We start from the raw sequence: 12,703 nt of genomic DNA, 5'->3' as shown, positions 1-12,703 counted from the left end.
TGGATGTTGGAATTATGATCTCTGGTTCCTCTGGCTAGTTCTCAGTTCACATACTGTTGAAGCCTCACTTGGAGAATTTTGAACATTACTTTGCTAGCATGTGAGATGAGTGCAATTTTGGAGTAGTTTGAATATTCTATATAATTGCCTTTCTTTGGGATTGGAATGAAAACTGACCTTTCCAGTCCTGTGGCCACTGCTGAGTTTTGAAAATTTGCTGGCATATTGAGTGCAGCACTTTCATGGCATCATCTTTTAGGACTTGAAATAGCTCAACTGGAATTCCATCACCTCCACTCGCTTTGTTAGTAGTGATGCTTCCTAAGGTCCAGTTGACTTTGTGTTCCAGGATGTCTGGCTCTAGGTGAGTGATCACATCATCATGGTTATCTGGGTCATGAAGATCTTTTTTGTACAGTTCTTCTGTGTATTCTTGCCATCTCTTCTTAACATCTTCTGCTTCTGTTAGGTTCATACCATTTCTGTCCTTTATTGTGCCCATCTTTGCATGAAATGTTCCCTTGGTATCTCTGTTTTGAAGAGATCTCTAGGCTTTCTCATTCTATTGTTTTCCTCTATTTCTTTGCATTGACCACTGAGGAAGGCTTTCTTATCTCTCCTTGCTATTCTTTGGAACTCTGCCTTCAGATGGGTATATCTTTCCTTTTCTCCTTTGCCTTTTGCTTCTCTTCTTTTCTCAGCTATTTGTAAGGCCTCCTCAGACAACCATTTTGCCTTTTTGCATTTCTTTTTCTTGGGGATGGTCTTGATCACTGCCTCCTGTACAATGTCATGAACTTTGTCTATAGTTCTTCAGGCACTTTGTCTAGCAGATCTAATTCCCAGAATGTTTTGTTACTTCTACTGTATAATCAGAAGGGATTTGATTTAGGTCATACCTGAATGGCCTAGTAGTTTTCCCTACTTTCTTCAATTAAGTCTGAATTTTGCAATAAGGTGTTTATGATCTGAGCCACAGTCAACTCCCTGTCTTGTTTTTGCTAACTGTCTAGAGCTCCTCCATCTTTGGCCACAAAGAGTACAATCAATCTGATATCGGTATTGACCATCTGGTGATGTCCATGTGTAGTCTTGTCTTGTGTTGCTGGAAGAGGGTGTTTGCTATGACCAGTGCATTCTCTTGGCAAAACTCGGTTAGCCTTTGCCTTGCTTCATTTTGTACTCCAAGGCTAGCTTGCCTGTTATTCCCGGTATCTCTTGACTTCCTACTTTTGCATTCCAGTCCCTTAGAAGGAAAAGGACATCATTTTTGGGTGTTAGTTCTAGAAGGTCTTGTAGGTCATTATAGAACTGTTCAACTTTACGTTCTTCGGCATTAGTGGTTGGGGCATAGACTCAGGGCTGAAGCCCCCTGGAATATTCACAGGAAGACGTTATATATCGAGAGTCATATCCAGTTATCTCAGACTCATGTACGGAGAAGGCAATGGCACCCCACTCTAGTACTCTTGCCTGGAAAATCCCATGGACGGAGGAGCCTGGAAGGCTGCAGTCCATGGGGTCGCTGAGGGTCAGACACGACTGAGCAACTTCACTTTCACTTTTCACTTTCATGCATTGGAGAAGGAAATGGCAACCCACTCCAGTGTTCTTGCCTGGAGAATCCCAGGGATGGGGGAGCCTGGTGCGCTGCCATCTATGGGGTCACACAGAGTCAGACATGACTGAAGTGACTTAGCAGCAGCAGCAGACTCATGTAGCCAAATGCCATATATGTTTTATTCCCTGAAGCTGTGTCCCCCGACTTTGCTTTCTAGGAAATAAATTAAGAAGCCATAGTGACTACATTGGCATCCATGTCAACATCTTTCTTTTTGTCAGGCTTCAAGAAGAAGCTATTCTTGTTAAAGGGGATTTAAGTTGCAGTGTGGCAAGGATGCTATTGCCGCTCACACTCCCTTTCTGTAATATTTCAAACTTTAGTGCCTTAGCTGGTTACAGAAATAAATCTTTAATGTTATTATTGCATTCATATTATTTCCTGTAGAGGTATCTGAAGCTTACCCTCTGCCCGATGATACAACATTTATTGGAATTCTCAGACCTATACTTATGTTTCTTTCTTTGACACGAACCGAAATTGAACAGTATCACATGTTGACAGTGTGGAGCTCAAATTCATCTTCTGTTTTGAACTAATATTCTATCTTGTTTACAGACTAATGTGTAGCTTGTTACCTGTCATCCCCAGACTTGTAGATTGAGTCATAAATTAATGGAAGAGTTACTAAGTATAGGCTAATGGTAAAGGATATATATATATATCCTTTACCATTATATATATATATATATATATATATATAATGGTTATATATATATAATATATATATATATCAGATGTTTTAGTAGATTATTTGTTTCAAATGAAATTTTCTCTGAAACAATATTTTAAAAATATAAAAATGGAGCTTTGCTGGTTACAGCTCTCATTGGTGTGCATCCCAGAGACAGGTACCCTGAATCTCCCCCAGATTCTATGGTTGTCTTGGATTAACTCATTAGAACCTGCAAGACTTCTAGTGGTTTGAAAATCACAAGAGTATAGGATTAGCAGGAAGGCACACAGTGCTCCAGGGTAGGGCTCAGAAATTTATGCTTAAGAATGCAGCTGGGGGGAGGGATTAGCGGGAATGCTCTGAAATGGAAACATTTAAGTATTGAAGCAAAGTGTGGACCTGACTAGGAGTCAGATTCATATGGGCAATTAAACTTCCTACAGAGAAGGAATGTTAAAGTAAGTGGAACCTTCCAGATAAGGCAAACAGAGAGGGCAGACAAGCTAGAAAGGAGAAAAAAGCAAGTCCTTGGAAGGTTGGAAAGCAGAAGATTCCACAGAAGCTAGGAACATGTAGAACAAACAGGAGTGGGGTGGGAAGGAGGCAGATAGAGGGAGAGAGCCTGAGAGCTTAGATCTCAGGTTGAAAAATTACATAAATAAATAAGAGGTAGACTGCATGAAAGAAATATCCTGCTGGGAAAGCTGTTAAATGACTGAGAGTGTAAAAAAGCTGACCTATTATTTATGAAATTCGAATACACTATGGTGCCTATTAAAATGTCAAGTTCCACAAAGATCTGGGGAAAATATGCCTTTAGAGGAAAACTGTTTTCTGTGAGGGATCAGACAGGATAGGGTTAAATAAATAAAATATGCTGAGGAGAGTCTAATGTGGAGAGGAACCATCTGGCAAAATCTCCACTATGCCCACACTGCCGTCTTTCTCGGTGCCCTTCCCTAGGGGCCTTGGAACAGCTGTGTTGAGATACCAGACCCAGAGTTTTCACATTCATATCAAAAGTGAAACCCTAAATGTCTGCACTGCTGCTGATTAGAGAGAGCATTTGAGTGGTTCAATATTGAAAAGATTTGCGGCACATTGGACTCCTTTGCTTTGAAACACCCAACTTGTTATGAGTGTGTTTCCCAACGCTACTTGGCTCTGCTTTTATTTTCAAATCTCCTTGCTTTACTGTTGTATTGTTTCTATTGATGATGAATACAGAATTTCAAGGAATGCTTGAAATGCGTTTAGACATTCTATTGAGCCCATATTTCAGTGCTGCATAGTGTGTTGGAAACAGAAAAGGCTTTAGGGTCAGTAAGGCGTGTGTGCAAATCTGTCACATAGAGGGGCAAACTGCTTAACCTCTCCAGCCCATTTCATCAGCTGTAAAATGGGAATAGTTGCTTATCTTACATGGTGGCTGTGAACAATAACTTATGCATAGAAGGTAAACCACTCACTATGGTACCTGACCCATAGCCTTTACCCTGTAAATGTTAGGTCCTATTATTATTGTTATTATTATTCACTTCTCCCAGTGGAAACATAAGCTTCCTAGCTTGATGCACAGATTTGTGTGTATAAAACACATGCATGCCTGATTAGTGACAGCCATCTGATTATTGTGACGGAATTAAATTTATCCCTGAGTGATCTAAAATGCAAATACTCTATATGTTTCACCAACACCTAGAATTGTTCTTAGAACATTTTTCTCATCTTTTGTACTTTGCAAACTTCTAGAGACCTCAGGAATTATATTGATTTACCACCAGGCTTCCATGGGGCTCAGTGGCAAAGAATTTGCCTGCAATGCAGGAGATGGGGCCAACATGGGTTCAATTCCTGGGTCAGGAAGATCCACAAAGGAGGCAATGGCAATCCACTCCAGTATTCTTGCCTGGAAAATTCCATGGAGAGAGGGGCCTTTCAGGCTACAGTCCATGGGGTTGCAAAGAGTTGGACATGACTGAGTGACTCAGCACACCAGAAGGCCATTATGGGAAAGGGAAGGCAAGTGTGAAGTTCAGGGAACATGGGTCAGGGACCCTCATTCCTACCTCTGTTTCAATTGGGGAAACTTCATTTTTACCAAAAAAAAAAACAAACAAACAAAAAACACACCAAAAAACCTGATACACACCAAGGCAAGAAAGTATTTCAAGGAGTAGGGAGTGATTGACCATTTTAAATCTTAGGAGCATGCAAATTAAGCATCGAAGGAAAATGTGGAGCTTTAAAAAGGTAGCAAAAAGAGTCAGATGTAACAACAACAACAGAGAAGGTAGGAATCCTTTGCAGAGGTGATTTTAAAGCTATGGTCCAAAGTGTTGGGGCAGCAGCCTCAGGGTCTGATCAACGGGATGTCATGAAACCATCTATCAGGAGCAATAGTTGTTTAGTCGCTAAGTTGTGTCTGAATCTTTTGCAACCCCATTGACTGTAGCCTGCCAGGCTCCTTTGTCCATAGGATTTCCCAGGCAAGATTACTGGAGTAGGTTGCCATTTCCTTCTCCAGGGTATCTCCCTGACCCAGGGCCATAGGTAGGCTCAAAAAATCAGGGATGGAAGAATAGCCTTCGTTGCTCCTGGAACCCTATTCTCCATGAGAACCAAGGCCTCTTACTTTATCTCAATTACCCATAGAAGGAAATTCAACCCTATGGAGTTTCTACAAGGTGTTAATTAAGGAAAAAAATCGAGTATAATGTGATGCCAGAGCAACAGGAGGATTAGGCAGAGTGGTGTAAGATTGGTAGCTGGTAAATTAGGTAGGTCAGTGATCAAGCAAGTTCTTGGACAGCAGCTAAATCATGCTATTGCAAGCCAGGGCTGGAAAGTAGCTAGGGCCAACAAGATTATCAAGGCAGTGATCAAGAAGTGAAATTATCAAAGTGAGACAAAAAGGACCAAATTCTTGGACAAAGGGGATAGATGCCCAAAGAGCAGCCCAGTGGAGAATAGGGACAGAGATCAAAGTATTAGGTTGGACTCCACCATCCCTTAGAACCTCTGTAATTCTGACACGTTCTCATTCTGTCTAGAGAATGCACTATGAAGCATTGCCTTTGAAAACTTTTTCTTAGATGTGACCATGCCTTCAGGGATCATGCAGTGCATTGGAAAGAACAGGACAGGGTCTAAGCAACAAATTAAGAGATTTATAGCATTTTCCTTCCAGGCATCCAACGCTCCTTTCCCCAGATCTGCTGTCACATGCAAGGAATCTTACATACTTTGCCATAATGTCTGCTGTGCTAAACCAAGAGGATATGATCTGACATTTTCAGTTTCAAATGACAACATTTCTAGGCTCAGTGAAAGGTCAGTGACCTTTTTAGAATATTTTAATTACACACAGTATGTTTGCTGGTATTTCTCAAGGGTGGTCTACTGACCAACTGTGCTGAACTCACTTGGAGGGCCATATTTAAACGTGGATTAACAGACTCTAGCTGATTCAGAATATTTGAGGGCAAGACCTGGGAATATGCAGTTTAACATACCTACTGGGTAATAACATGTGAAGTCATCCACTCAGCTTCTTCATTGGGGCGTCTTGAGATGTGATAAATATAAGTGGCTTAAATTGATGCCTTCCCTGGAGTGGATAGTATATATATGTGACATCCTAAAAATAGTTTATTTATAGATGCTTTTATACTTTTAAACAATTTTTGTATATTTCTGACTCCCAATTTTTACTTTTGTTTAAATATGTTCTGTATGCAGAGGTCAGTATGGTGGGATTATTTTTTAGGACTTTCTGCAATGAGAGATAAAATGAAGGAAATGCAGTCCAAATTTCTTTTCTTCCATAATCATGTTATCTGAAGTTTGGGGAAATATCTGGAAAACAGCATTAGAGTTAGGGAAAAAGACATTTAAATCACTGTTGTTGCTATTTAGTCATTAAGTTGTGTCCAAGTCATTGTTAACCCATGGACTGTCACCTGTCAGGCTCCCATGTCTGTGGGATTTTCCAGGCAAGAATGCTGAAGTGGGTTGCCATTTCCTTCTCTAGGAGATCGTCTCCACCCAGGGATTGAACCCAGGTCTCCTGCTTGGCAGGTGGATTCTTTACCATTGAGCCACCAGAGAAGTCAATTTAAATCATACCCAAGTACTAAATAATAAAAACATTGCCCTCTGGATGGCTAGGACTGATCCTACAATGGTTGGGAAGAACAAAAACTGCCATTATCATGAAGGTGATTTAGGGATAGAAGTCTGACCTTTCTTCATTCTGTGAAAGTTACATTAAAGACCTGGTAAACTATGACACGGCTGAAGTGAAACATTATTATTATGTTCTGTAGGTTTTTTTCGCTAAAGAAAATTCTTGATCTTTTCATTTGCTTCTTCATGAAGTCTAATAGGCTAACAAAAAAGCACAGACATTACAAAATGCTAAACCCAGGTGGAGATAATGAAATGTTTCTAGAAAAACAAGCATTGTCCCCTACCCTGATGCTGACAAAAACCCATTTTACTTTGGTTCTATCCTTAGAGGGCTTCCCTGGTGGCTCCGATGGAAAAGAACCCATCTGCAATGCGAGACACCTGGTTTGATCCCAGGGTTGGGAAGTTCCCCTGGAGAAGGGAATGGCTACCTATTCCAGTATTCTTGCCTGGAGAACCCCATGGACAGAGGAGAAATATGAACAAGCCTCCCACTCCCCAGAAGCTGCTAGGGTGGGGTTTGGACCAACTGTCAGGGCTTAGGCTATTGTTTTAAAAAGGTATGCTGACAGAGTAACCAGTAAAGAATTATTTACTGAATGCCTTTAGTGTGCCCAATATTGTGGTTAATGCTATATTAAGATCACCTCAGTTTATTCCTTTCTGCATCTTTTAATTGAAAATCAAGTAATAAAGCAGACACTAGCTTTGCTTGTAAATCACCTAATCATACATTGGATAGGTTCAATGATTCAGTCAAATTGGACATTTAGCATTTATTAAAATGATCTCTGCTACTTTCTACTCACTGCGTTTGGTTAGTTGAAATCAACCAGTCAGCATTCTGAACTTGGTCAGCCTGATTTGTTCATGTAGACACAGCCTTTGTTATTCAATAAAGTAATGCTTAGCAAAATATTCTAAGCCACCCAACTTCAATTGAATTGCTTGAGTCACTCTCAACAAGTCAAACTGGAAACAGGAAAAAAAAAATCTCTCCTTGGCTCATTCAACTCAAGGATTGAACACCCAGACAATATCAACCCTCATAAAATATAAGGCTAGATAAAGCACAGTGCAAGAGGATCATTTTGAGGACTGATCAAGTGTCGGAAGGTACTCTTTATTGCTATTGAGATTTCAAGGCAGGACAGAAGCTAATAGTCTCTTTGGTGGTTATCTTAGGGTAGGTTTGACTTCAGGGTCATAGATAAATAAAGATGATTATCATCCATATACCAAGACACCATACAGTCCCTCAACTCTGCAAATTCCCATATGCCCATCCAACAAGGTTTTATTACAGGTCAATAAATAAGAGGGAAGCAGAGTGATTGTAGCTGGTGCTCTGAGACGGAAGGAAAGGAACACAGCTGCATTTAATTGTGTCCTGACTTGTGTTTGGCTTCAGGTTTGCATTCAGTTAATCATAATTTGTTTCTCAAGCAAGTTTTAGGTTTCCCTTCATAACTGACTCTTAAATCTACCTCCTCAAATGGCTTTTCAGTGCTTAACGAGCTTACTACAGTGGTCTCCTGTGAGATAATAGCAATAAAATTAAAAGGAGGGAGTCATGAATCACAAGCTTTGTTCACAGGCCATGGTTTCCCCCAGCGTTAGCCTTAAGATGCTAATTAATGAGCACCTCATCAATCAGCTAGGTAGATATACTCGGCTGCTTGCTCAGCCCAGAGAAGGACCTAGCCTAGTGCAACTGTTGTCCTCTGCCACTTTGGGTTAATGATCTAACTACTATGCTGGCCTCTTTATTTATTCTGGTGGAATAAGGAGGACAAATGACAAAATATGAATATAGGATGGTGAAAATGAGGTATAGAAAAGAACAAAAAGACTGTCCACTGCCAGGTTCAAGATTATGGTTGGTGGATAAGGTAGGAATGCTTGGAGAGTTTGGCAACTTGAGTGAATATGGCGGTTAGTCTACATGGCCTATTACCTTGGAACCCTTAGTCCTTAAGAATATGATCTTAAAAGAAAAATAGATGAAGGAGTGTGGCTTAATGTATTCAGCATTGTAGTTTCAACTCAGATCTTACTCACTGCTGCTGGAAATCCCAGAGGGTCGTGGTCCAGTTAGCAGTGGCTTTCTTCTAGTGGGAATAATAAAGTGAGGAAGTAATTACTAATGCTCGTTTTGTAGACCTAGAACTGTGTTATACACAGGAGGGATCTGGGGAATAAAATAATAATAAGAAAGGTGAGATTCTTGTTCACACTTAGCTTCAGTATAATGGAGGGCAGTGGTGCCTTGTATTCATAGAGAACAATGCACAAATCATTGATTTTGAGAAACTTAAGGGACCTCAAAAAGCTTTTAACTCAACCTACATTCTGATATTTGAATATCCCTAAATCATATCAGTCAAGAGTTTGCTTATATCTGTTTGAATACTCATAGCAGTAGGCATCTAATGAATTCTGGAGGTCATCTACTTGGTATTCAGACAGCTGACTTTTAGAAGGTAGTTGCTTATGTTGGGCTCAAATCTGCTTTCCTGAAGTAGTCACCAAGTTATTTTCCTTGACATCACTCATCACAAGTATACTTCTTCTTCCACATGATGCTGAAAATTAATAGCTATGCATCACGGAAACTTCTCTGATTATTTTTTTTTTAAAAAACATACCTTGTTCCTTTAACAGTTCTAGGATAATGGATAATCAAACACAAAACTTTGTGACACAGTCATTAATATAGAAGTCTGGAGGAAGAATAGTTGAATTGGGCTGGGTTGTCAAGAAAAATGAGGAGGTGGTTCTTGAATTACTTATTTACTTGTCTATTTTCAGTCTCTCCCACTAGAATGTAAACTTTATGATGACACAGATTCTGTATTATTTATCATTGTGTTCCCAGTACCTAAAATTGTGCTTTGTTAGTAATGGTAGCTCAGTAAAAATGGGATGATTTACAGAAAATAACTCAAGGAATGTCTCTTTGGCATATCTTAACAGAAGATAGCTGTTTCCCTGGTGGCTCAGACAGTAAAGCATCCGCCTGTAATGCAGGAGACCTGGGTTTGATCCCTGGGTTTGGAAGATCCCCTGGAGAAGGGAATGGCAACCCACTTCAGTATTCTTGCCTGAAGAATGCCATGGACAGAGGAATCTGGTGGGCTACAGTCCATGGGGTCACAGGGTCAGACATGACTGAGCGACTAACAGTTTCACTTTTCACCAAAGGATAACTTTGAAACCACTATGTAAAATGATACTTAGTGGGATGGACTTGCTGTATATAGTGAGTAACTGACTTTAGTACAAGAGCTGAAGTAGCCAAAGTCCCCTGGAAAGTGAACACTGACCTATATAGCCTGTAAACTAATGGCTGCAAACTTTGCCAAAAGGTCTTATCTGCTGGGAATTTCCAAGGGAGAATGACCAAGGCATTTATTACAGTTTTGATATTAATTTCAATTTTGTGTAGGTTCTTGTTGATTTGGAAATTACAAAGAGGCAAGAGCTAAAGATAGGGAGATCAGAGTTTGTTGCTCTAGCCACCCTACCAACCTCTGCTCTCCACCAAGCTCCCACTTCTTTGTAAAGGTAGTGTCGTGGTGTTCACCCAAAGATCACTTGAAACACACCTCTAATTGAATAAGTTGGGTTTAATACTCCTTGCAATGAGGGGGAAAACAAACCATGGGGAACCAAAGGGTGTCTCTGTGAGAGAGCATTACAAAGGACATATTCTAGGGTTTGGGCTTTGGTTGGGTGATTTGGAGCAGGGTCCAAAGAAGCAAGGAATCTCTTTGGTGGGTGCTGTCAGGAAGTGGGGACGGTACTGACAGTGGATACCTCAATAAATCTTATTTACAGAGAGGGAAGACTAGAGTGAGGGTAAAGCTGTAACTGAGAAGCAATGGCCACTTACATTAGCCAGGAGAGAAAGATACTAGGTATTTTGTGATTTGGGAAATGCTCTTTTTTTGTTGTTTTTAGATGAAAATTAGGAAGTTTTTTCTCATTATTGTGGTCACAGAGTGACCTTGTCTTATGTGGCATTCTGTGAGCTTGTTTATACTCAACAGGAGAACAACATGTCCTGAGTCCTGAGCACCAGGCTGGATTCTAACAAGACTGATGCCTAAGTGTCAGATTTGTTCCTGGATATCAGGCCTGTTGTTACTTAGCAAAAAAGCATGATGGGCATAGGAGGTGGCTTCTACAATGGTGATTATTCCTCTTCTCCCAATTAACCATTCACCAGGCACTGACTCTGTACTCAACTAAGGGAGAGTCTTGCCCAGAGTATTGTGCCAATGTATAAGTTTGATCTTATTGATTAATTTTTGCGTTTTATGAGGGTGATACCCACAGGTGCTACTACAATATTTTTCCACAGTCTATCTGTGATCCTCAAGATGATTTTGAAGTGCATTCACAGAATGGCTCATTGTGGTCACTCTGCCCATTCACTGTTCCAATTTTCACTCTTCTCATTTTTGAATGAAAAGGATACAAATCCTTTCCACTCTGCATGCTGGGGTTCCTCCCACTGAGCACAAACTAATTGCTGCATTTACCTATACAGCCTCTGATACTGCAGTTATAAAGACCATTAGTGCTTGCTAGGAATTCATTCTGCATAATATATTAGGCTATGTTCTACCTTTAGGTTCATTTGGGAACATCCTCTGCTTTGTTGCAGATAATTAATATCATTTGACCACCTGCAAAACATTCTGAACTGGCCAGTAGAAAGACAGAAAGAACAATTAATTTTTACTGGCGATAGGTCTTCTGGGTAAGATTTGCTAGGTCTTGTACAATGCTGGAGTTTGGACAGTGAATAATTAAGAGAATATGAAATAGATCCGGTGGAACAGCCTCCTCCTGCTTCCCTAATGTTCCATGGGTTTAGCAGCTTTGGACAATTTCACTGTGTGCCCTTCCCATCGTGAATATGCTTTCCCAAACTAGGACTCTGTCTATGTTAACCATAGGGAATCTTTTGGTTCTTAGGCACAAAGTCTGAGATGTTTACATAAAGGCCTCACAAGCACAACTGAGCCTTAGGGAAATGTGTGACAGTGGAGGGAAGATGGATGAGGTGACAAGGTTGCTGGAAGTTGCAGACTGGGTCTAGGAAAGAAGAGATGATTTACATGCGAGTGCCCAGATTGATTCCATTGCAGCCCCAAACTGTTTCTCAGCCTTTTCCTTTCACCAGACCATGGTAATGAACCATGGGAAATATTGACTGGATGGCTTGGCCATTTTTGATCCATCTAGCATACAATCAAAACAGGTTCAGAAAAAGATGATAAAATAGTACAGGTCTTTGATGCCTTCCCACTTGTCCTTTGGGTTCTATTTTCGTGTTTTGTGTATTTCTTCCCCATTGCTGAGTGCCCCCAGTGGCCCCTAAGGTGCTTCAGGACCAACCACTCCCACACACATGCACACTGTTGCTGTTCTCAGAACCTAGATATTCTGTCTTCAGATTTTCCTTTTCCATTTCCCATTTACAAAGGGACCTCTTTTAAATCAATTGAAAACAACACAAATTAATCTATGTCTATACTGACGAGGAGTTACTGTGTTTGCCTTTCACGGCTATTTGCATTTTAGTGCATGTGACCCACTGTGCTTTATCCCAAAGGAATAACTCTAATGGAGAAGTTTCAGGAATCCTCTTAGGTTAGAGCTGGGAGTTATCTTTTGTTTGAGGGGCATCCTGATATTCCATATACCAAAGCATGTAGACTGTCATTGACTCCAGCTATAAGTGAAGCCAACTCATAGCGTGTAAAGAAAACCTTTAAGGAGATTAGTATCGTGGGCTTCCCTTAAAAGTCAACCAGCACAGGAACAATCAGGGAGAGTGATGGTTAATTTATGTGTCAACTTGACTGGGCCATGGAATACCCAGACATTTGGCCAAACATTATTCTGGGTGTCTCTGTGAGGATGTGATTAACGTTTGAATAAGTAGGCCAAGTAAAGCAGATTACCCTCCCTGATGTGGGTTGTTGCTGCTGCTGCTGCTGCTGCTGCTGCTGCTGCTGCTGCTTAGTCGCTTCAGTCGTGTCCGACTCTGTGCAACCCCATAGACAGCAGCCCACCAGGCTCCCCTGTCCCTGGGATTCTCCAGGCAAGAATACTGGAGTGGTTGCCATTTCCTTCTCCAACGCATGAAAGTAAAAAGTGAAAGTAAAATCGTTCAGTTGTGTCTGACTCTTAGCGACCCC

The 12,703-nt window shown here is 40.8% G+C and overlaps 1 long non-coding RNA gene across 1 annotated transcript in view; it reads left to right on the top strand.

Moving 5' to 3' along the window:
- The window catches only part of LOC123331844, a 187,961-nt gene that overhangs the window by 16,479 nt on the left and 158,779 nt on the right, over positions 1 to 12,703 (top strand). The gene's annotated exons all lie outside the window — the stretch shown is intronic.

The sequence above is a fragment of the Bubalus bubalis genome, chromosome X, assembly GCF_019923935.1.
Source record: "Bubalus bubalis isolate 160015118507 breed Murrah chromosome X, NDDB_SH_1, whole genome shotgun sequence".
NCBI lineage: Eukaryota > Metazoa > Chordata > Mammalia > Artiodactyla > Bovidae > Bubalus > Bubalus bubalis.
This window is presented reverse-complemented; position numbering and strand designations above follow the sequence as displayed.